The 25488-nt window shown below is 41.3% G+C and overlaps 1 long non-coding RNA gene across 1 annotated transcript in view; it reads right to left on the bottom strand.

Annotated features, from left to right (window-relative positions):
* LOC123001992 (uncharacterized) overlaps window positions 1-25488 on the bottom strand; it is a 274590-nt gene that overhangs the window by 129593 nt on the left and 119509 nt on the right. Inside the window, exons 3-4 of the long non-coding RNA XR_008958157.1 lie at window positions 4485-4575; window positions 2211-2394 (exon numbers count right to left, since the gene is read on the bottom strand). This is a non-coding gene — a long non-coding RNA (uncharacterized LOC123001992). The remainder of the gene's footprint in view (window positions 1-2210; window positions 2395-4484; window positions 4576-25488) is intronic.

The following is a 25488-nucleotide window of genomic DNA, read 5'->3' as shown; positions in this document are numbered from 1 at the left end:
AGCGGGGAGCCTGCTTCTCCCTCGGCCTGCCCCTCCCCCTGCTTGTGCTCTCTCTCTAACAAAAAAGTAAATAAAATCTTTATAAAGCACTGGGCACAGTTGCTGGTACCCAGCATGCATTCAATAAATGTGACCTATCTATTAATTTTATCATTATTATTTTCTGTGGGTCAACTCCTGACAGATTAGCGCAAGATCTGTGCAAAAGACAAGATATGGGGGCAGACGGCGACTTCCTATCCAGGTTACAGAGAAGACCTATGTTCTGTTTACTGGGAGCTGTCAGCCTGTCTGAATTTGAGGTAAAATCCACTTCTTCTCCAGTCGCTGGCTGGGAAATTCTACCCTGAGTTATCAGTTTACGAGGTGTATGGCCGAGGCAAGATTGGGAATGGTCCCGCCACCTTATCTGGTTCCCTGCCCGGGCAGAGCCCCGTTCCTCACTTCCCTGTTCGTCACACACTCAGAGTTTAAGGCAGAGAAGACTGCATTTCCTCTTGTCACTGGCATGACTGTGTCTGTCTCCTGGACAAGTGCCAGTTGTAAATGGCTTCTACTTTTCTCCCATTAATACTGTGTCTGCATACGCCTATCTAAGCCTTTGTTTAAGTATTAAGAAGGAGTGTGTCCAGACAGTAAGCGCACAGAAATGTAGACACATGGCCAAGGAAAAGAGTGTGGCTGATATAAAATACCGTGGTGAATAAATACTCAGAATCTGAGAAATTGTGAAGATTCATTCGATTTTTTTCACTTGCAGATTTACGCAATATAATTAGGTGGAGGGGGAGGCATGCGATGCCCAGACACAGAACTTGTGAGAGTTTGTATATATAACGTGTTTATAAATTCACTCAACATGCAAATTTGCCACCAGCCCTTCTTTTCTTTTGCTCATCCTAGCAAGGACAGAGAGAAGGAGCAGGCAGGTTTCCTCGGGCATCTGCGGCGGGCCACGTGGGATACTGGTTATCACTCGCAGGAATCATCCCGTAAACGCACCCTCCATCATCCCTAGATCCTGAGCCAAAGTAGCAGGGCTACAAGGGACGATAGTGTCCACTCATCCACTCATTTGGCCAGCATTAATGGCATCCCCCATTGCCTGTAAAACCCTGTATAACATCCCAGGAGAAATACAAAAATGAATAAAATCAATCCTTGTTTCTAGGGAGTTTGTGGTCTAAAGGAGGATGCAGGGGCAACTGCGTGGCTCAGTCAGTTAAGGGTCTGCCTTCAGCTCAGGTCATGATCCCGGGGTTCTGGAATCAAGCCCCGCATCAGGCTCCCTGCTCCGTGGGGAGTCTGCTTCTCCCTCTACCCTTCCCCTCTGCTCATGCTCTCTCTCTCTAGCACTCTCTCTTCCAAATAAATAAATAAAATATTTTAAAAAAAAGGAGGATGCATATTACTCTAACACCAGACACAAAGGGAAGAAGAAAGCAGGAGCAAAGATGAGTCAGGGTTATTAAAAGAGCTGAATGTTTATCATGAAATTTATATTAAACACACTATCAATGGTTCATTTTTTAAAGAGCAGAGTATTTATTACATAACTTTGCCAATTCGAAATAAATGGAGATTAGGGGCGCCTGGGTGGCACAGCGGTTAAGCCTCTGCCTTTGGCTCAGGGCGTGATCCCGGCGTTATGGGATCGAGCCCCACATTGGGCTCCTCTGCTATGAGCCTGCTTCTTCCTCTCCCACTCCCCCTGCTTGTGTTCCCTCTCTCGCTGGCTGTCTCTCTCTCTGTTGAATAAATAAATAAAATCTTTAAAAAAAAAAAAGAAAGAAATGGAGATTTGAATGAAAAGTTGAAAGTTTAAGCCAGATATTTTGCCTACAATAAACAAGGTGCTTTTTATGCTAGCGTCTGCCTATATTGCAAGCATTAAACACACAGTCCTATCCATTAACAAACATATATATTTAGATTTGGAGATGTATTGAATTATAAGGCCACAACAACTTCCAAATTATTCAGATATTGGGGTGTCTGAAAACCCACTGCTGTAATAATCAAACCTCAAAATGTCCCTTTTCCTCAGATTAGGGACACAATGTATCTGAACCACAGTTTAGCTAAAGAATGGCCTAAATATGCGAGGAAAATGCAGATTTCTAACAGACACACACACACCCACGCAGAGGCTGATACAATCCGTTTATACGTGAAGAATACTAGAATCCTCAAGTATATCACCAGCTTACCCACACATCAGACGTGATCCTGAAAACTGAAGGACCATCATGTTGGCAGCCAGAGTCAACAGGGAAAAGGGTTTCAAGTGATTCAGAAGCGCCGTGTTCACTCAAAGCGCGTAATGCTTACACACCATTCGTCTTCATTCCGTTAAACCCAGAGGCTTCCGCTAGCAGACATTTGATGCCACACCTTGCGAAAAAGGAGGAGGCATAGGGACTTGAATGGTCACAAAATACGTTTCTCTCCTAAATGGAATATAATTCCGACAGACTTTTTTCCTAGTTAATTGCGATTTTTGAGGTTTGACATTGATCGAGCAGATGTAACTCAGATCCACATTGTCTTGTAAGCTAACTCGCCACACTGCTTTCTGTGCAGAAGTGGCTTTTAAAGGAGTACCAAGGATAACTGTGAAGAGTGCGCACTCTTCCGGAAATGAACCTTGTCACCTTGGTATGCTATATCAATGTATTGAAGATATGACATATTGAAAATAGCTGGTATAAAATCAGGGGAACAGGAAGAAAGGCAAAAATTTTGGTAAATCTAAATTAGCATTAGCTGTTAAAAGTAGCAACAATAAAAATAATGTATTTGGGAGAGTTTAAATGCAAAGTAGATTAAATTTTGAAATGACAACAAGAAAGAGGTTCAGAAGGAAGATAAGGATATTGATTAACCTTGGGCTCTGTTAATTGAAGTATGAATGGTAAGAAATTTTAGAGTAGCACCAAAAGAATAACAATAAAATGTTTAATTTTCAACCCTCTAGAGGCAGAAATAGAAAAAAGAAAATAATCTAGCCAATAAAAGCAAGGAAGGAGGAAAAAGAGAAAGGAAAACACCCTGGCAAATTGAAAACACAATATTGCTGAAAAATGTCATAATAGAAATTTAAATATTTAGAACTGAATTACAATGAAAGCTATACACACACACACACACACACACACACACACACACACACACACACACAAATACCTGCCATGATAGCTGTTGTTGTAGTCATGGCTATATAACTATTTCTATTGGTCATCTGGCATCTAAAAAGCTCTCAGGGGAAAATGTATTAGAAAATTATGTATTAGAAAAAAATAAATATCAAAACTAATTATATAGGTTTTCACCTTAAAAAGACAGGAGTAAATCCAGAGATGGTGTTGAAAAGTCAAAAGTAGAGGAAAGAGGAAGATTTATAAAATAAAACAACGAAAATTGAGATGATTGATAACTAAAAGATAATTGAAATAGAAGACAGCAGGAAAGGTATAAAGAAGGACAGAGGGAATGAATGAAGGAACTTCTGGTAAGGTTACTCAGGAAAAAAAGAGTCAAAGAAAGCAAGCAGGTATATACAAATAATATGAGGAATGTAAATTATGCCATAACTATACATAACATTTAAATGACATTATAAAAGTATATTCAGAATAGTTTTGCATCAATAATTTGAAAATATAGTAAAATGTTAATTGACTCAAAATACATCAAATTCCAAATTCATGTATAACTATTAAACAAATGGCATAGACAGTCGAAAACACACAACCCTTCAAACCAAGATACCATATCAAAAAGTTTTTAAAAACCTTCAAAAAACAGCTAATTCTTATTTTACTCAAAATTTACAAGAATAAAAAAAAAGAAAACATATGTATCTTATTTCATTTGGCTAGTATAAACTTAATTTGAAAACAGGATAATTACGAAAGTTATAGGCAATCTCACTTATGAATATAGATGTGACTCTCCTTTTTTTTTTTTTTAAAGATTTTATTTATTTATTTGGCAGAGAGAGAGACAGCCAGCGAGAGAGGGAACACAAGCAGGGGGAGTGGGAGAGGAAGAAGCAGGCTCATAGCGGAGGAGCCTGATGTGGGGCTCGATCCCATAACGCCGGGATCATGCCCTGAGCCAAAGGCAAACGCTTAACCGCTGTGCCACCCAGGCACCCCAGGTGTGACTCTCCTAAACAAAATATTAACATATCAAAAACAGCAGTAAATATATTTTTAAATACATCATTACCAGGTAGAATTTATTCCAGACACGCAAAAATGCTTTTTTACATACACACAAACATAATAATGGAATTTACCACATTAACACAGTGAGAAATATAATAGGGGTATGAAAATGTATCTGTTAAAATATAACAATCTGCTCATGATTTTTTTAACAACAGAAAACACTTACCTAGGATCAGAAAGTAGCCAACTTAACTTGATTAAAAAAAATATGTAAAGCAAAATCCATACTAAAGCACATAGCCTACTTACTGGTAAAATTTTAGAAGAGGTGTCATTCAAATCAGGAACAAGACAAACCAACTCACTGTCACAATCTTTAGCTCACATTACACTGGAGGACCTAGACAGTGAAATAAGATAAGAAAAACAAACGTGTTTAAAGATCAATAGAGAAAAATATCTGATGATGTCATAGATATCTATCTAGAAAATACAAGAGGACTGACAGACAAACTATTAAAACTAACAGAAGTCAGCAACATGTGGGTTATCTTCCACTTGTACTTTCACGCCCATCCCCACCCTGCCCCCCTCTCTCTGTGCCCTGCGGCACTAACTTCTGTGAGCTTCAGATTGATCTGGCCAGTGGTGACAGGGAGAGCAGAGGCAAGGCAGGAGATCTACCAGAGGAAAGTAAAGCCAGGCTATTGTTTCCCCAACTCTGTAGCTGCTGCTGGCCAGCTGATCCCCTCTGCAAATGTCTTTTAACATTTGTCAGGCAGACCTGCTATGGGGACCTCCCTGTGTCTTATTCTAGGAATTGCTCCTTCCTCTGACCCTTCAGGTAGAGGGCTGATGATTGAGCCTTACTATTACTAGCCACGGGCTGCTGTATTATCCATGGTGATTTTATATACCCTGCCCACACCTCTGTAAATAGTCCCTTCACTAAACTCTTCTCAAATTAACCTGAGTGTTCCATCTATTTCTTGCTGAGATACTGATTTATACAAGCAAGTGTGTTGAACACAAGATCAGCAAATATAAATATTTTTTCCATCAGCTGACAGGAACCAATCAAAATATGATTATTAAAGATCCTGGAAATCAGTCTGGCAAAGAAAATGTGTGAAATATTTACAAAGAAATAGTTCAAAATTCACTGAAGGACCTTAAGCCAACCAGTATAAAATATATGAAAATACAATGTTCACTTTTGGAAAACACAATCTTGTAAAAATACCAACTCTCCCCCCAAATTAATCTGCAAATCAAAGGGGTTCATATCAAAATTCCAACAAGATTTTTATGAGATGGAATCTTTCAAATCATTTCTAAAATACAGAGGGGAATAGGAAAATCTAAGAGGAATCAAACATCTTTGGAGGAGAAAGGAGGAGAAGGAGGCAGGTCAAGAGAAGGAAGGGGAAGAATTTCTCCTCCAGAAATCAAGACAAACTTTAGAGCTAGAGAAATAATAAAAGTGATGTATTTGCGTAACAGAAAAGTAACAAGTGAACAAAAGAGAGAGCCCAGAAGCAAACTTGCACATTAAATGGTGACTTGCATTACAGCAAAAATCACATTATAAATCACTAGGGAAAGATAGTCTACTTTATGAAAGGTATTGGTATAATAGGCTATCCATAAAGGGACAAAAATAGCGACCTTGTTTAAATAGCACCAAAAAAGAAACCCAAATATAAAAAAAACAAAAACTTTAAACTGCTAAAAAAGTAGAAGGCCATCTTCATCATCCATGCATAGAAAGACATTTCAAACAATACACCAAAAGCGAAACTTGTAAATCAAAAGATCATCTCATTCTGCCTTCATGTTAACCCTATAAGCTTTAGCTCCGATGGAAGTCCTACATGACTCACTCTAGGTGACACAGATAAGATTTTATTCCAGGTCTGACTAAAACTCCAGTGTTCGGGGAAAATTATCACTCTTTCCTTGTATCTTTAAGACCCTGTTAGTCACTTAACCTTGCAAGTTCACTGATCATTTGTTTGACTGTTTAATGATGACCTACAGTAGATGGAGAGGTGCTTGAAGCAAGATCCATACTTGTGTTTCAGTAAGAGTGTCCCAGAAAGGTTGGAGGCAGAGAGGAAGGGCAGGATCCTGTGTCTCAGACACAGCTGATGAGTGCCAAACCTGAATTTTCCCATCACATCAGAGAAAAAGACACATACCACCAGGACCTCCATCCTTCCAGTCCTGGATTCTTTCTCTAATTAGGATGTCAAGAGGTCCATCGGTGGAAAACCTGATTAAGGGTAGATACCTGAACATAACAGCTTCTTTTCTAATACATGATAGACTTATTATCTCTGAATCGATTCAAAACTCTTTTGGACCCATTGCTACATCATCAAGTTCTCAAATTTACTCCCCATCATGTAAGGTAGTACCACTTTTTCTGCCCCAAAACTCTGTTTAACCTTTAAGCGTCAAGGCTTTCAAGCTCTGGGATGTGGAAACTAGGTTGAAGACAGAGCATCAAACCTCCTGATATTTGGTCCTCTCTTCCCACCTGCAGGCCTGGTCTCTAAGTTCTAGTATGTTCTATGCCTAAGAATCCCCCCATCATTCTCTTGTACCTTCCTGACTGTGGTGGCCCATTGCCATCTGGGGTTAAACAGGTTAAGCACCTGTTAATGAGGACTGGGACAAAACATGAGTCTCACTCTGTGATTCGGACAGGGCTGGAACTCATCCCACGGTCACTTTAGCTGGAAAAACTTCATAAAAGAGGGGAGGGCTGGTGGGGACCTTGAACAACGCTGGGATGAAAGCCCACATTTCAGGCTTTCTGGCAGGTGTGTTTGATTGCTTTGTGCCTACAACCAGGAACTGTGAAACATGGCTACCAATTGGTTTTCATCCTTTGTTTGGCTGTGTCTAATAATGTCAAAACAGCCTGTCAGTTCAACACAAAGATATTAGCTGGGTCACTGGAGACACTCACTTACCGTTTGACACGGCAGAGCCAGAGAACCTGGGAGCGGGGCCGCCCTCTCGCCTCCCTGGCCTCCCTCCAGCCTCCTGGAATATATTTGCTATTGTACATTTCTTGATTGCAAGGTGTGAGAGAGGGAGCTCAACGTGAGCCCTGGTGAGTGAGCAGAGGGTCTTTGCTCCTCCCGGTTATTTGATCTGCACTAGTACTCACAACGAGCCCTACTGCCACTGGGGGATACATAATACTTTACAAAATTCAGTGTTCTCAAATATATCCATTGTTGGCCTATGGTTGGATGAGGATAATTATTACAGTAATTATTAGATCATTTGCAAGAATAGGAATTTGCCCTATTGTCTTCACCTTTATCTTCAAAGCATCAGACAAACTCTGACTTGATCCTTTAAACACCCCCCACTTGGCCTATTCACATCGGTCAATCACTACACACGTTAATCTTAGGACATAGCAAGGGAAATACCCCCTTCCTGGAGCTGCGCTCAGTAATGACAATCTTCTGAGGTTTGTGGCGGCCCTTTATCTGCAGCCACCTTCCTTCCGGCATTCGGTCGGCTGAATACCCACTCATACCACTGCTGGGTGGTGAGAGATCCCAAACGGGGCCATGCACGGAACTGGAATCATCTCCCAATACACAGTTTGCAAGTAGAAGTAGCTCTCTGAGTGTGCCGGTTCCGTCTGGAACTTTGAATTCTAGAAACGGGGAGAAAGCGGTCCCATGGATATACAACAAACACGTAGTTGCAGGAGTAAGAGGTCTCCGTGTGCTGCGGAGGTCCAGCCGGAGCCTGAAGAGAATCTAAAGTCACTTTCAACCTCCAGCACATTTGCGAGGCCTAGAGAGACCAAAAGTATTTTCTCTCCATTTTTAAAGTAATGAAAAGGAGGAAACATATCTGCATTCTAATTTGAATTTAAAAATCTTGATTTCAGTCGGAAATTTGCTTGATAGCTTTATCTTTACAGACTTTTAAGTCGTAAAATAGTTTCATCAGACAGCCCTTAATCACACAGCTCTGAGGAATGGGTGTCCGATCAGGTGACAGTTCCCAGCAACCATGTTTTATATATTTTTTTTTCCCTATACATACACACACCACCTGGAGCACTTTCTTTCTTCAGCTGAATGACATATTTCAACTGACAATTGTATTATATTTGTACAGCACACAATTAAATGTTTGCCTATTTCAAATTAAAAATCAATTCTTTCCCTTTATAGCTCTTCTTTATAAGGAAGCCACGTGGCCTCGGAAGGGAAAATATCATTTCTAGAGGTTCAGTTGTTGTTGTGAATGCAAAGGTCATGAGCTGCGTGTGGCACCCACACTGTGGTGTGCTTCCAGCAGACTGTGACAGCTTGCTGAAAGAAACGGTTTTTAGTCAGACAAGAATTTGGGGGTGATGAAATCTGTTAAATATCTTCTCTACCTTTTCAGGAAACATCAGGTGATTCTCCCCAGCAGCTGCCTCCTAGTCCCTTCCTGCAAGAAAGCAGGAAGCAGCTCAGCGCTGCGACTTGCCCTTCGGCACAGTTTCTGAGCACCTGGGGACAGTGAAAAGGCCCTGGGGCTTGGAGTTGGGAGACCTGAGGACCCGCTCAGGCTCTGGGACAAGCCCACTCTAAGGCCTTAGACCAGACACTTCCCCCTCCTGAGTCTCAGATCTCTACTTATAAAAAGACAAGAAGACTTCTGATACAGAGGCTATTAAGCGTATGTCTCATACCCTCTGTCAGCTTTAAACACAAAGCAATGATAAATTAAGCATAAAAAGAGAAATCCAAAAAAAGAGAGTTGGGCTCAAAAACCTAACAAACATCACCATGGACTGAAAAAGAACTTAAATGCAAAGCAGTGAGCAGAGCTGAAGCCACAAGCCTGCTGGGTCGTGATCCAAACCAACGCAGTGGTGGCCAGTAATCCATGGGGCAAAATGGACTAAAAGTGCTCCACACAAACTGGGAGATTAAGGCTACGGTCCGCACCTGGAGTTAAGTGCCATAGGGGCAGCTCCCAACCATGACATGAGACCAAAACCAGCTGTAGTTGATTCTGCCTAGAGCTTAGGTTTGTAGGAGAAGGGGTACAGGAGAGCCAAATACCAGAAATGGAACCAAGCTACCTGCTGGCTCAGCGACAGGGTTCATCATGTCCACAAAAGTGCCACAGGGAATAATGCAGAAGTGCCTTCATACGGAGCTCATCTGTGGTCTCAGTAGAGGTACGAGGCAGCATTGCACCTTTGAACTTTATAGGATAAGAAGAATACATATCAAGGGGGAAGTAAGCTTTCAAATCCATCTAAGATGATCCATGAGCATGGAATATTTTTCCATCTTTTTGTGTCTTCTTCAATGTCTTTCAAGAGTGATTTGTAGTTTCTAGAATATAGATCCTTTACGTCTCTAGTTAATTCCAAGATAACGTATGATTTTTGGTGCTATTGTAAATGGAATGGATTCCCTAATTTCTCTTTCTTCAGTCTCATTGTTCGTGTATAGAAATGCAACTGATTTCTGAGCATTGATTTTGTATCTTGCCACATTACTGAATTGCTCTATAACTTCTAGTAGTTTGGGGGTGGTGTCTTTTGGGTTTTCTATATAGAGTATCATGTCATCTGTGAAGAGAGTTTGACTTCTTCTTTGCCGATTTGGATACCTTTTATCCCTTTTTGTTGTCTGATTGCTGTTGCAAGGACTTCTAGTACTATGTTGAATAATAATGGCGAGAGTGGGCATCCTTGTCGTGTTCCTGATCTTAAGGGAAAGGCTTCCAGCTTTTCCCCATTGAGAATAATATTTGCAGTAGGCTTTTCATAGATGATTTTTATGAGATTGAGGAATGTACCTCATGTCTATGCTACCCAGAGCAATCTACACTTTCAATTCCATCCTGATCAAAATACCAATGACATTTTTCAAAGAACTGGAACAAACAGCCCTTAAATTTGTGTGGAACCAGAAAAGGCCCCGAATCTCCAAGGAACTGTTGAAAAGGAAAAACAAAGCTGGGGGCATCACATTGCGGGATTTCAAGCTATACTACAAAGCTGTGATCACTAAGACAGCATGGTACTGGCACAAAAACAGACACATAGACCAATGGAACAGAACAGAGAACCCAGAAATGGACCCTCGGCTCTTTGGGCAGCTAATCTTTGACAAAGCAGGAAAAAACATCCAGTGGGAAAAAGACAGTCTCTTCAATAAATGGTGCTGGGAAAATTGGACAGCTATATGCAAAAGAATGAAACTTGACCACTCTTTCACACCATACACAAAGATAAACTCAAAATGGATGAAAGACCTCGATGTGAGACAGGAATCCATCAAAATCCTAGAGGAGAACATAGGCTGCAACTTCTTTGACATCGGCCACAGCAACTTTTTTCATGACACATCTCCAAAGGCAAGAAAAACAAAAGAAAAAATGAACTTGTGGGACTTCATCAAGATAAAAAGCTTCTGCACAGCCAAGGAAACGGTCAAAACAAGCTAAGAGGCAGCCCACAGAATGGGAGAAGATATTTGCAAATGACACTACAAATAAAAGATTAATATCCAAGATCTACAAAGAACTTCTCAAACTCAATACACGTGAAACAAATAATCAAATCAAAAAATGGGCAGAAGATATGAACAGGCACTTTTCTAATGAAGACATACAAACGGCTAACAGACACATGAAAAAATGTTCAAAATCATTAGCCATCAGGGAAATTCAAATCAAAACCACCTTGAGATACCACCTTACGCCAGTTAGAATGGCAAAAATTGACAAGGCAAGAAGCAACAAATGTTGGAGAGGATGTGGAGAAAGGGGATCCCTCCTACATCGTTGATGGGAATGCAAGTTGGTACAGCCACTTTGAAAAACAGGGTGGAGGTCCCTTAAAAAGTTAAAAATTGAGTTACCCTATGATCCAGCCATTGCACTACTGGGTATTTACCCCAAAGATACAGACGTAGTGAAGAGAAGGGCCATATGCACCCCAATGTTCATAGCAGCATTGTCCACAATCACTAAATTGTGGAAGGAGCCGAGATGCCCTTCAATAGATGAATGGATTAAGAAGTTGTGGTCCATATATACAATGGAATATTACTGAGCCATCAGAAAGAACGATTACCCAACATTTGCAGCAACATGGATGGGACTGGAGGAGATTATGCTAAGTGAAATGAGTCAAGCAGAGAAAGACAATTATCATATGGTTTCACTCATTTATGGAACACAAGAAATAGGAAGATCGGCAGGAGAAGAAAGGGCAGAATGAAGGGGGGGTAAATAGAAGGGGGAATGAACCGTGAGAGACTATGGACTCTGGGAAACAAACTGAAGGCTTCAGAGGGGAGGGAGGTGGGGGATTGGGATAGGCCGGTGATGGGTATTAAGGAGGGCACATATTGCATGGTGCACTGGGTGTTATATGCAAATAATGAATCATGGAACACTACATCAAAAACTAGGGATGTACTGTATGGTGCCTAACATAACATAATAAAAAATTATTATAAAATAAATAAATAATTAGATAATTTTAAAAAAACCCATCTAAGGTGAAAATGTTAAAGGCACAAATACATCTCATGGTAAGAAAGACAGACAAATATGAACAGATTGAAAAGCTATTCTCTTTATATGAAATTAATTTTATAGAACAGCTTAAGAAAAATTACAAAATAAATTTGTGTAGGAATATTGGAAAGATAAAGGAATTATTTCTATGAAAACAAACAGGAAAATATGAAACAGAAATGGGCAGAAATTGAACAAGAACAAGAAGTGAAAAATAGAGTCACTTAAATGAGAAAGACATAATACTATTCAGACTTGATACAGCAAAAGAGGAATTGGAATTAGAGATACAAAAGCTATAGAGTTTAAAAAATTGTGAAATGTATATTTTAAATAAAGAGAATAGAAGAGTAAGAAAATAGACAAAATTTTATGCACATCTACACAAAATATAAAATAATTCAACAGTTATAGGCTTTCACTGTAAGAACTTTTGAAGCACTACTTCAGCAAGGATTTAAAAGAAAAAACTAGACTCAAACTCAAGTATGACAACTATTACAAAAGACAACTATTAAATTACACACACACACACACACACACACACTTTTGATATCAGAAAAGCAAAGCAATGAAAACTATCAATGAAATCAAAATCTGGCTTATTGAAATAATAAAATTCAAAAATCTCTAGCCAGATTTAAAAAGGAAAAAGACAGACTGCCAATTTCAGTAATAAAGAGAGACACGACTAGAGAGCTTTTAGATTAAAAGGATAATAATATATTAATTTTATAAATGTAAATTCTATACATTATATAAAATAGGCAAATTCCCTGAAAAATATCTACTATTAAACTCAGCAAAGAAAAAGTAGCTAACCTAATTATTCTTATATTTATTCAATAAATTAAGTTGTTTAAGAAATCTTCCCCAAGGCCACCCCCACAAACACACCAACACACACATATGCAAATATCCCAGACCCAGTTGGTTTCAATGGTGAATTCTATCAAATATGTAGTTTTACACAAACTGTTCAAGAAAATCGAAAATGAGGGGCACCTGGGTGGCTGTCAGTTAAGTGATTCAGCTCAGGTCATGATCTCAGGGTTCTGGGATGGAGCTCTAAGTCAGGCTCTCTGCTCAGCAGGGAGTCCACTTCTGCCTCTCTCCCTCTCCCCACCAGTGCTCTCTGTCTCTCTCTGTCTCTTCCTCTCTCTCTCTCTCAAAAAATAAAATCTTTTTTAAAAAGTCAAAAATAAGAGAATGCTTCTCAATTCATTTTATGACCCTAGGGTAGTTATTTTCATTTACCAAAGAAATGGTGAAAAATAAGCCCATGAAAAGTTGCTCAGCATTCATACGTCATTAGAGCAAATAAAAGCTCCAAAAAACTTACCCAACAGCAAAAATGGTTATATATATTTTTTTCCTGACAATACCAAGTACTGTAAGATTTTATAGTAACTAGAACTCTAATTCATTGCTGGTGGGAATGTAAAGTCATACAACCACTTTGGAAACGATTTTAGTTTCTTACAAAGTTGACTATCATACATACCATATGACTCAGCCATCCCATTCCTAGATATTTACTCAAGAGAAATTACGACTTACGTTTACATAAAAACTCTGTGTGAATGTTTATAGAGACTTTATTCAAAACTGCCCAAAACTGGCAACATCTCAAATGTTCTTCATCTGGTATGAATAAACAAGCTTGTGGCATACCCATATGATTGAATACTATTCTGCAATAAAAATGAATGGACAAACTGATACGCGCATATAATGTGTGCTAACTTCAAATCTGTTATGCTAAGTGAAAGGAGACTATATATTGCATGATTCCATGCAAATTACTACATGAAAAAGGAGGAATCCATTTAAAGGATTTAACAACCAGACTATATAAAGCAAAGAAAGGATCAGTGAATTCTAAGACAGATCACTAACTGATATTATTTGAAGAAGGAAGAAGAGGAAGAGAAGAAGGAAGAGAAAAAGAAATAATAAAAAAAAAATTGAGGGGGCGCCTGGGTGGCATAGTGGTTAAGCGTCTGCCTTCGGCTCAGGGCGTGATCCCGGCGTTATGGGATCGAGCCCCACATCAGGCTCCTCTGCTAGGAGCCTGCTTCTTCCTCTCCCACTCCCCCTGCTTGTGTTCCCTCTCTCGCTGGCTGTCTCTATCTCTGTCGAATAAATAAATAAAATCTTTTAAAAAAAATTGAGCAGAACATCCAAAATGTAGAGGACAAAAATCAAATAATCTGACATCCTTGAAACTGGAGTCCCAGGAAAAAATAAAGATGAAATAAGGAAAGTAAATGTTTGAAGTAATGTTAGTGGAAAATTTTTCAAATGGGTAAAAGAAATTAATCCACAGATACAAGGAGTTCAGCTAATAAAAAATAACCAAAAATATCCTAGGAATGTCATATCCAAACTTATAAAATTAAAGATAAAGGAGAAATATTAAAAATACCCATAGGAGAAAAAAGACACAATACAAATAGTAGAACAGTAATAAGAGTAACAACAGGACAGAAACCATGGAAGTCAGATGCCAAAGTGACAATATCTTGAAAGTCCTGAAATTTTTTAAAAAATCCTTTTACTCAACATATATACAACAAAAATATCCTTCAAAAATAAGATAGGATGTTTGCTGCCAGCGTATTTAGTAGCTCCTACTAGACCGGTCCCTCATGCAAATAAAACTATAAATTCTGGGCAACACACACAACAGCAACTAAAACAACCACCTACAATTACTGGAGCAGAACAAAGTAGCAATATTCTGGAGACAGATTAGCACTTGCAAAAAGGAATGACAAGGTGTGCATTCCTGTTGTCACAGCTCTTAGCCAGAGGGTAAACCCTGGTGAATGTCTCAAGTCTTTCTGGCCTGAAGCTAGAGGAACTAGAGGAAGAAGTTGGGGCAACAAGAAAGTTGAGAAGTGAAGGGGGATTTCCAAAAAGAAGAGGACCAAAGAGAAGTAGTTACAAATTTTGTGTTTACATTCTACCCAAGTCTCTGGCCAATCCCTAACTCAAGTATATGTGTGTATCTGAGCTAAAAGGGGAAGGAACTGAGATTTAAATATGTCTCCCAAAAAGATAAGAGTTTGCAGTTTCCTTCAAACCAAGTTCATTCTCTGCCAAAATTTTAAAAAAAAATCGAGACTTTCTAGAAGAATATTTAAAAATCCATAATCTCCACAATATAGCATTCCCAATACTCGGGATGTGATCCAAAATTACATGAGATGAGGAATCAAGAAAATGTAGTTCAACCTCAAGAGAAAAAACTGGAAATGAGGCCTGAGATGACAAGGGTGGTGTAATGATCCCACAGGGATTCTAAACCAACTATTATAATAATGCCTCATGAGATTTTTTTATAATAATTTTTTATTATATTATGTTAGTCACCATACAGTACATCATCAGTTTTTGATGTAGTGTTCCATGGTTCATTGTTTGTGTATAACACCCAGTGCACCATGCAATACGTGCCCTCCTTAATACCCATCACTGGCCTATCCCAGTCCCCCACCCCCCTCCCCTCTGAAGCCCTCAGTTTGTTTCCCAGAGTCCATAGCCTCATAAGATGTTTTAAAATGCTTACGGTGAATGAAAAGATAGAAAATATCATCAGAGAAATAGAAACTATACAAAGAACAAAATAGAAACTTCTATGTTTAACAATTACAATATCTAAAATAAAAATTTCACTAGCCAGGCATAACAGCAGTGTGATGGTTAATATTATGTGTTAACTTGGCTGGACTACAGTGTCCACATATTTGGTCAAAACATTATTCTAGATATTTCTGTGAGGGTGTTTTTAGAATGAAAGTAACATATAAATCAGTGAGCTTGTGTAAAGCTGATTACCCTCCATAATGAGAGCAGGCCTCATTCAATTAGCTGAAGGTATTAATAAAACAAACACTGACCTTCTCCAGGCAAGAAAGATGGCATTGCTTAATAGGTTGCTTGATAGTCTTGCTTGATGGTCTTCAAACTTGAACTGCAACTTTGGCTCTTCCCTGGGTGTCTAGCCTGCCAGCCCACTCCACACGGTTGAGAACCAACTCGTTAAAATGAATGAATGAATGAATGAATGAACTATGTACATACATGCACACACATACTATTGGTTTGTTTCTGTAGAGAACCTTACTAAAAGTGGAATGGAGATGAAAAAGGAAAGAATCAATGAAATTGAAGATAGATTAATACTATTATCCAATCTAAAGAACAAATAAAATAAAAGTTAAGGAAGGACAGTTTCTAGGACATGTGGAACAATGACAAAAGGCCTAAGATACGGGTAATTGGACTCTCAGAAGATGAGGAGAGAGAGTATGGGACAGAAGAAAATATTTGAGGAAACAATGAACTCATTTTTTACAAATTTGGTGAAGGACATAAATTTATAAAATCAGGAAATGCAGCAAAACTCAAGCACAGTAAATATTAAGAAAACCATGCCTAAGTAAATCATAGTAAAATTGCTGAAAACTAATGAGATAATTTCAAAAGAATATAAAGACAAAAATTCTCATTTGTTATAGAGGAGCTAAGTGACTTCATTCAAATATACAGAGACCAGCAGACAGAGGAACAGCATTTTAAGGTTCTGGAGGTGGGTGGGAAACTGCCAACCCATAATTCTATACTCAGGAAAGATACCCTTCAAGAATGAAAGGTGAATAAAGGCAGTTACTTAGATGTGAGTCTAATAAAATATGTACAGCATTTGTAAGCTGAAACCACATATTATTGTTTAAAAGAAACCAAGGAAGTTCTAAACAAATGGAAAGATATATTGAAAAAGAGAGAGAAATAGACAATTTCATAATCACAGTTTTAATAGCTAGATAAATATTATATAAATATTAAATATTATATAAATACTATATTTAGACATTATATATTTTATATTATATAATATGTATTATTTAAAATAATAACTAGATACAAGTTATGTATTGCTCAGACCATTGATGTAATTATTATTTGTAGAACATTACCAGCGACAACAGCAGAATACATATCCTTTTCAAATGTATATAAGATGTTCACCAAGACAGATCATGTACTGGGCCACAAAACAAGACCCTCATATTCAAAAGGATCGGAATCATACCAAGTATGTGCACCGACCATAATGAAATTAAATTAGGATTCATTATGAATTAAACATCTTTAAAGAGTCCAGCTACTTGGAAAGTAAACAGCACATATCTAAATGTTAGTCATAAAAGATAGGACAAAAAGGAGAAAAAAGATAGGACAATGAAATAACAAAATATTTTAAACTCAATGATAATATAAATGCAACACGTTAAAATTATCATTCAGCTAAATCAATGTTTAGAGGAAAACATACAGCTTTAATGTTCACAGATAGATCTAAAGAAAGATAAAAAATCCGTGACCTAACATTCTACTTTAAGAAGTTAGAAATATAAAAGCAAAGTAAATCTCTGTAAAGGGAAGATATAAATATAAATAAAAGGAACAAATCAATTAAATTTAAAATAAAACAGAAAAAACTAGCAAACTAAGAAACCCCATTTAGTTATTTGAAGGAAAAAATTCAACAAAATTGAGAAATACTTAGACTGATCATACTGAGAAAAGAATGAAAAGGAGCACAAATTAACAATATGGTGAGTGAAAGATGTTATTATCTGTGGACCCTACAGATATGAAACAGATAACAAAATATAATATTATGACAAAGTTTATACCAACAAATTAAACATTTTTGGTGAGATGGATGCATTTAAAAAAATATATATAACTTACCGAAAGGGCACAAGATGAAATAAAATATGAATAGCACTTTATACAGAAATTGGTTTTTTTTTAATCAAAAATCTTTGCATAATAAAATACCAAATAATTTTACTGGTGAATTCTATCAAACAGTTACAGAAGAAATAACACTAATTTCATACAAACTTTTAAAGAAAAAATGCATGGAGATAAATACTTTTCCAAATCACTTTACATGACCAGCATAATCCTAAGGCTAAAACCTTCAAAGACATTACAAAAAAATAAAATTGCAAATCAATATCCCTCAAAAACATTAATGAAAAATGCTTAACAAAATTCTGAATAAGCACATTAACTGCAGCAATTGTGTACTGTGATATAATATAACTGGCATTGTTTCCAACCCTGACATCCCTGTCCAGGAACAGGCTGCGAGCGTCCACAGTCTGAGCTGCCCCAACCCCTAGAGCACTTGACACTCATGTTAGAACGTGACCTTTCTGACGTCATCACCTACTTCTTTTTCATCTCTGTTCTCCCTTCCACAGGTTCAGTTTTATCCTAAGCCTGGTTCTCTGCTATCACAGGATGCCTACCAATAGCAAAATTTCCTCATTCTGGCCAACACAAGCAAGAGAACATCTCTTCCTGGGGTGTTTTTGTATGGTTTTTTGTTTTTTGATTTTCTGATCAAGGAAAACTTTACCAAAAGCCTTTGGAAGATGTCCTCTTACATCTCATTGCTTGCAAGTATGTTTCCTGCCCACTTAGGAACAAATTCTTGTTAACAGGGAACGCCAGAAGGTGATTAGCTTAGGCCTGAGTCCTCACGTCCTTCTTTGCCAAAAGACGTACCCTTTGACGTCTTAGCCTTTGCCAAAAGACGTCTTCAATGACTAGGATTGTTTGAATGTATTTAAGGGCCCAGACCCAGAGCCCAGGAAGCTTTGCAATCGGAAGAACCGGAAGGATAGCTGGAGAGACCAGCAGTGTGCTGATGCCACGGGAAGTGCCATCACGCATTGGTGGGGCTGGGTGGCCTTTTGATGTGTTCCCTGCATCTAATATTTTGTGTCCCATTGGTCTCTTGCCAGGATTACTTAGTCAACAAAATTCATCAAACTGGACTCTTCTGCCCTTTGGGGGAGGACACCATGGCAGGAGCGCGGATTTGGGAAGGTGAATAAATGAAGTCTGCTGGATCAGAATCAGATGGAATTCCAAATCATGATCTTCTCAGGGATTCAAGATGCCTCAGAATCTGTCCGCTTCCCTGAGGGGTTGTGAAAGATCCCTGGGGCCTCGTGTGCCCTTGCTGCTCTTGGCTGAGGTCAGGAGGACCCAGGTGTTCAGACAGTTGGCGGGGGTGGGGGGGGATTGCTAGGCAGTGACTGACTCGGCCAAGTGACTTCTAAGCAAACGTGCTCAGCTTTATACTGTACGGGCTACAGGGCACTTTAAAAACTCTTGCCTCTCTGGCCCGATTAGATTGGGAAATACATTTTTTCTTCCAGCTATTTATTTAAAAGTTTCATTTTCACTTAATAAATCTATAGCCATGGCATACAGGGAAGGTTTCCCCAAGTGGTAATTTATGCTTATTGTAGAATTACTTTTGAAAGTGCATGGGCTGCCTGTCACTGAGGGAAATTGTGGCCACTCAGTTTTTAGACTTATTGGCTGTTATACATTTGGGAGTTGATATATATTTGAAATGTTTATGCCTTCTCTTTCTTGTTAATTATCGATCTAAACCTTTATGGATTCCAAGACATTTGTGAACAAGGCTTTCATTAATCCCCAAGGCTGCTGAGGGGTCTGGACAGTAGAATTCCCAATTTGCAGATATGCAAAAAACTTGGGGACTCACAGGCTAATTCCCAGGGTCACACAGTGGGTCAGTGATGGACCAGCTGGCAGAGTTTATAACAGGGGTACAAGACACCTGACTTGCTCACCAAAGATGACCCCTTAGCTGTACCTAGAATGCACAGTCGAGGTTGGCCCCAGACACAAATGGGTTGTGAACACAGCCCCTTGCAGCCTTCATAGGGCCTCCCTCTCCATCAGGGGCACCTACCCTCTGTCCTATTTCAGGACACTCCCCGAGTGTAATCTATCTCTGGTGGATAAAGCCCTTATTCTGAGACGGGTATAGAAGACTTCCAGACCCTGCAACCCCTCCTCTCATCTTACACTGTTCCCCTTCTTTTTCCTCTGATCTCCCACCTACCTACCACTCCAAGCCCGTGGAAGGTCTTAAAAATAGAAACACTGGCTAGAATCTCTCATAAGTTAGTCCCCAGAGCATGAGAGTGCGGGGAGTCCAAGGTGAGGTCGCTTACTGAGTGTCCTCACGGGCAGGTACCGGTGCGGAGCCTCAGCACTGGCCGCAAGCCCTGCCACAGCGGGGCAGGCACCGAAGCTGCATCTGGCCACTCGAGGAGGGCCCTTATCTCTCAGGCCCACTGAAGGAAGAAGGAAAGGGGAAGACACTTTATTTTCCCATTCCCCGTTCTTAAAGTCCTTTCAAGGAGCCTCAGCTCCTAGTCTGCTCCCAATAACTTCCTAAGAGGATTACTCGCCAAAAAGAAAAGTTAGAACTGTTTTTCTTTCTTTATACAAGACCACCGCGTCTGTCCAGGCTTCCAGAAATACTCTAGTCACTCTGAGTTCTGGCTTTGAGGCCTCCCTGGTACTTTTCTTACCTCCTTGTTTCCTTGGAGGTCATGACCTTGAAATAACATAATACAGGTTGAACAGAATCATGGGAAAGCAGATATAAGGTCCTGGAGGCCTTAGGTGCAGAGGTGAAGAGCTGGATGTGACCCGATGGGCAGGAGGGAGTCTTTCCAAAGCGCCTGCTTCACCCTTCGGGAGACGAAAGAGGACCCAGCCTCCTTCCTCATGGGCCAGGGACACTGGAGAGTTCTACAGCGCTCCCTGCCCTATGCGAGAACTGGGGCGCTCTCAGAGTCAGCCTGGCAAGCCCCTCCCTGCTGGATACCTGATATCAGCCCCTGAAAGGCCCTGAGAATTCTGCTTACCTGAGCCCCTCCCATGGAAGAAATGAGGACCCTGAGGCCCACTGAGAAGTCAAGTCTTCAATCCTTCAATCCCATGCTCCCGATTACCAGTTCAAGACAGAGGGGGTCCTTGTGAGGTGCCTGCCTCCAGGAGGCCCGTGGATTTGTGTGTGTGAGCAAACACACTTTGTTTCAGAAGACCTTCCTCCTGCCCCCACCTCCAGCCCCGCCTCTGCCACCCCGTCTTTCCTCATTGCTAACACATGCCCCTGCCAGGCTTCCGCTAGACAAGAGCAGGAGCTCACAGGCTCCCGCTGCTGAGAAGAGGGAGGACTGATGAGCTGCCCCAGAGCAGAGCATATGAGGGCCTTGGCTTTGAATTTCAAGGCCCCCTCCCCACCCCACACCCCCCGCAAGCCAGGCCTTCCGACAGTCTCTGTTCTGTGTCCTTTCACATGTGGGAGCAGCCAGATGAAAGGCCTGTGCGAGCTGCTGAAGAGCTGGGGCTCCCCCGACAGCCTCGCCGAGGCCCAGGAGCTGGTGCATGAACTCATCCTGAGGGACTGAAGAGAGAGGGGCTCCTAGCGGGAGCCTGCAAGGAGCAGTTCCCCTCGTGGCCACCTTCTCTGATGCGGAGCGTGTGCCATGTCCGGGGCCCAGCGCACGCTGAGCTGGAGACAGAGCGGGACAGGGCCTGAGCAGAAGGTTAGGGAAGGGCACTGATGGGACTCAAGGAAGATCCTGGTGACCGCAGCTCTCTCTCGAACCCGTTTGCATCCACCTGAACGTGGTAACCTGCTCACATCGTGCAGCATCACGTGATAGAGTCCCTGTAGTAGCGAGCATGCCTCAAATCCTGCTAGGTAGTGACCGCTCCCCTAATCTCTGCCTAACTCCTGACCATCCTCAGGACCTAGGTCAAGGGATACCTCTCCTTTGAAGCCTCCCCTGAGCCCCAGTCTAAGGGGGAAGGGGGCCCTGCTGCCTCTGAGCCCCAAGCTGGACTAGCAGGCATGGCACTCCGCATCCGAGGGACTTGTACGTGCTTTTACCATCCCCCTCGGGGACGTTCTCTCTCACGCCCCAGCCCAGGGTGCACGGCACAGTAGTTGCTCAATAAAGGTGAGCTGGGTCGATGACACACTAGAAACCATAATGGGCTTGGTGGCAGAGACCTGAATTGGAATCCTGGCCCTGCTGTGCCCACCAACTGTCCTGCCCTCGCTCTGCCCCACAGCCACAGAAAAACTTGGACTCCTCCCCTGAAAAATGGAAACGTCGGTCTCATTCCTGCCATATACACCATCATTCTTGTGGAATCAAATGAGAAGCTGGACGTTAAAGGGCTATTTCCATTTTTCGATGCAGTACACAAGTAAACTGGCCCTATAATTGCTGGGCTTTTGCTACTTCCATGATTACTCCTTTGTTTATGACGATCAATAATGGAAACTGGAAGGAGGACCCTTCTGAATGGTCCATTTCAATTACTCAATAATCTCCTCCAGGAGGAATTAGTTTCATTTATTCTCTTCTTGCACCCAGTTCAGCACAGAGTAGAGTGGGGAGAGGAGATCCCTCAGCTATGCAATGGAGATGGAGCCAATCACTGCCCACCCACCGACCCACCCACCCCCATGTACTGACCCACTGGTCTGATCCGGGTGCTCATATACCCTCAAGAGTCCCTGATGTCTCGAAGTGGACAGAGACCAGCTTCTTGGGGTCTAATGTCATGTGCATGAAAGTTTAAAAACTGAATGTGCGGTGAGAAAAAGTGGGAAAGCATTAAGAAGAAACTTAAATGCACATTGCTGAGTCAAAGCAGCCAACCTGAAGAGACTCCATACTGTATGATTCCAACCATATGACATTCTGGAGAAGGCAAAGCTACGGAGACAGTAAAAAGATCAGCGGTTGACAGGGGCTGTGGGGGAGGGAGCCCTAGGCAGAGCCGAGAGGATTTTCAGGGTAGTGAAAACACTCTGTATGATACAAACATGGTAGACGCATGTCCTTATACATTTGTCCGGATCCATAGACTGTAGAACACTAAAAGTGAACTGCAATGTAGACTGTGGACTTTGGGTGCTTATGATGTGTCAGCGTAGGCTCATCGGTTGTGACGAATGGACCGCTGTGCTGTGGGATGTTGACCACAGTGGGGGGCACTGGGAGGAGGGGGGGCATGTGTGGAGACTATGCCCAGGAGGCTGTGGGAAATCTCTGTACCTTTCCCCCAATTTTAAAACTGCTCTAAAAAAATAAAGTCTTTTTAAAAAGTGAACATGTGCCTCATAAAAGAAACTAATATTTGCTTCTTCAGGAATCCTGGAAGCTGAGTTAGCAGTTTGACTTTTTATGAAATTTGGGGCCACTTTCAGGGCTTCCTGGGGGAGAGCAAGATGGGACAGGAAATGAGCAGGGATGTTAAGGGCTGGAGAAAAACACAGTAGCAAGAAATGGCCAGGAGAAAGCCAACACAGGGCATGCCCAGATCCCAGCTCAGTGCCAGACTGAGATGGAGGCATAAGGCTTCTCAGTCAGGGTTCTTAAAAATGTTTCTGGAATGATGAGGAAGATTTCCTGCCCTGTGGTCAACGGCATTAGCCAAGAAGCCAACCCTGGTATTGGAGAGCATTATTTTCTACACCAGACACCAGAAATGGAAGGCCATGGACTTCCTAGATCTCTGGTTATCACTTGCTCTCCAGTGCGTCACAAACTTTCTTGCCCTCATCACCATGGCAGGAGCCTTGCCGTTCTGTCCCTCCATGGGTGAAAGTGGCAGCACAGGGACGTTAGGGACGTTAGGGCAGTCTTGGGGTTCTTTCCCCTCCTAGTCTTCCTGTGAGCATTGTCTGTATATTTATTGGTGTGCTTCCTGGTCCCTGTACTGGCTAGGCTTTCTTCGAGGCCACCCTGGGGACACAGCTGTGTGGGGTGTCCTACAGGGGAGGCCTAATGTGGAAAAACCTGAGGAGAACCTGGGGTATAAGCACAAGAGCTCAGAAAATGCTGCTCTGGGGTCAAGGGGAGGAAGGTGGTTCTGTTTCCTCCCCTCAAATGAAACTCCTCCAGAATTTCCAGCCTGCTGTGCTGCCTTTAAGCAGAGTCTGGTGGCAGAATTTAGACTTTTGGGTCACTAGTTATGGCCCACTGATGTTTCAAGGACACCAAGTGTAAGTTGTACTTTTAAGGTCTTGAGAATGGAGAAACATTTGTCCTTCAATATGCAGTTACCTGAGCTGTCCCTGACAGGAACTGTCCCTGGTTCCCCCTTGCACCAGCCCCACAGCAGGGTGCCTGTCCCTACTCTGTACTCCTGCATCACCCCACGGTGCCCTCTGCCCCTGCATTTATTATATCATATTGAAACGATGTGTTTGCTTCCCTGATTTCCTCAACCAACTACCTATAAGCTGTTAGAAGTCAGGGATCCTGCTTGTAGGACCAGTTTTGGTGACCCCATCTGTCCTTGTGACCCATGGGCTTAGCAAAGTATCTGGTAATTAGCAGGTGTTCAATAAATGTTTGTGGAATGAACGAAGGAATACCCAAACTCCAGGGAGCCAGGAAGCCACAACGAGGTAAAGAGGGTCCACTGGACCTCCAGAATCCAAGAGGTTTCAAGCCAAGAAAATAAACAGTAGTGAAAAAATTGATACAGAGATAGATAACAGTATCAACTTTGCAGGAAATATGTGAGTCACTAAATAGGGGTTGAGCATTTTGCAGACGGTGTCTCATCTAACTCCCCCATAGCCCCATGAAGTTGACAGTATAACCCAACTGCTTCAATGTAGGAATACGGTCCTGAGAAGGAGATTTCCATCAGAGACGCTCTCTACAGATCTCCTGCTCCTGCCTGGAGTGATTCCTGGGGCTTGATGGATTTCTGTTTCTGAGCATTTGCAGAAAGGGGAGGAGGATAAGTGACTGCACCCACACCTTGGGTGAGGGGGTGGGCCGCATGCACACTGCACACACATTTTCCTTTAAACTTGCAGGAATCCTGCGGGCACTGTATTATCAGCTATAACAATTTAATAAATGAAGAAACCAGGACTTAGGGGGTGAGAAAAGGTGGAAATGAGCCCAGGCAACAGGCAGGTCCACAGAACCTGATATATAACTGGCACTCAGTAAATATGTACTGAATTAAATGGACTGGAATTAACCTGAATATTCTCTACCCACGACGTCAAATTCTATTTTAGGGTGCCTCATTTCGACGGACCTGGCAGAGTACCGCCCTCAAAATCTCTTTAAAAGGCTGCAATGAGCCCCAGGAGCCATTTGGAGAAGTGAGAGCAAGAAGTGGTACCTCCCACATGAATGAATGTGTGCGGTGGTCATGGATTTGGGTTGAGGCTATGGCCTGTAGGCCACAAAATCTCATCAGCCTTGTAAAGGGAGATGTATTTATGCAAAAGTCTTGCCAGTTGGACTGCATAGGGCTCTTTTCTCCCAGAACACCTTAGGAAGGCAGTTCTGGTGGTAGCAAGGGTGGCTGTGAGCCAACTTCGAGCTGTGTGCAGGCCCCCCCAGAACATAATTGGAATGTTATTTATTATATTTGACATCGCAGCCTATGGCACTTGGACGCCTGGGTCTCCAGCAGTGATCCAGAGAGGAATGGGGTAATCATTTTAAATAACTGAAGATAATTTGCTTTAAAAAAAAATGTGCATATTGGTTGTCTCTTGCCTAGAAATATCTCTCAGTGAGGGAATGATTTGGATTTCTGTAGCTAGCTTGGAAACTAGTACTTATAACATTTTCAGTTGGTGGCAGCAAAAGTCTATGTAGTTTAATATCACCAGATTTAATATTTTAATTGGAACGTGAGCTAGACATTCCAGTGCATGAATCTTCCTGAGAACCTTGCCATCCCCTTATTCACCCAAGTAATCCAGTCATGGAGTTGGTTTATAGTCAACAAGAAAGTCAACTGGAGGTCCCACCCTTTG

The sequence above is a fragment of the Ursus arctos genome, unplaced genomic scaffold, assembly GCF_023065955.2.
Source record: "Ursus arctos isolate Adak ecotype North America unplaced genomic scaffold, UrsArc2.0 scaffold_8, whole genome shotgun sequence".
NCBI lineage: Eukaryota > Metazoa > Chordata > Mammalia > Carnivora > Ursidae > Ursus > Ursus arctos.
Note: the sequence above shows the minus strand (reverse complement) of the source record. Positions and strands in the feature narration are given on the sequence as shown.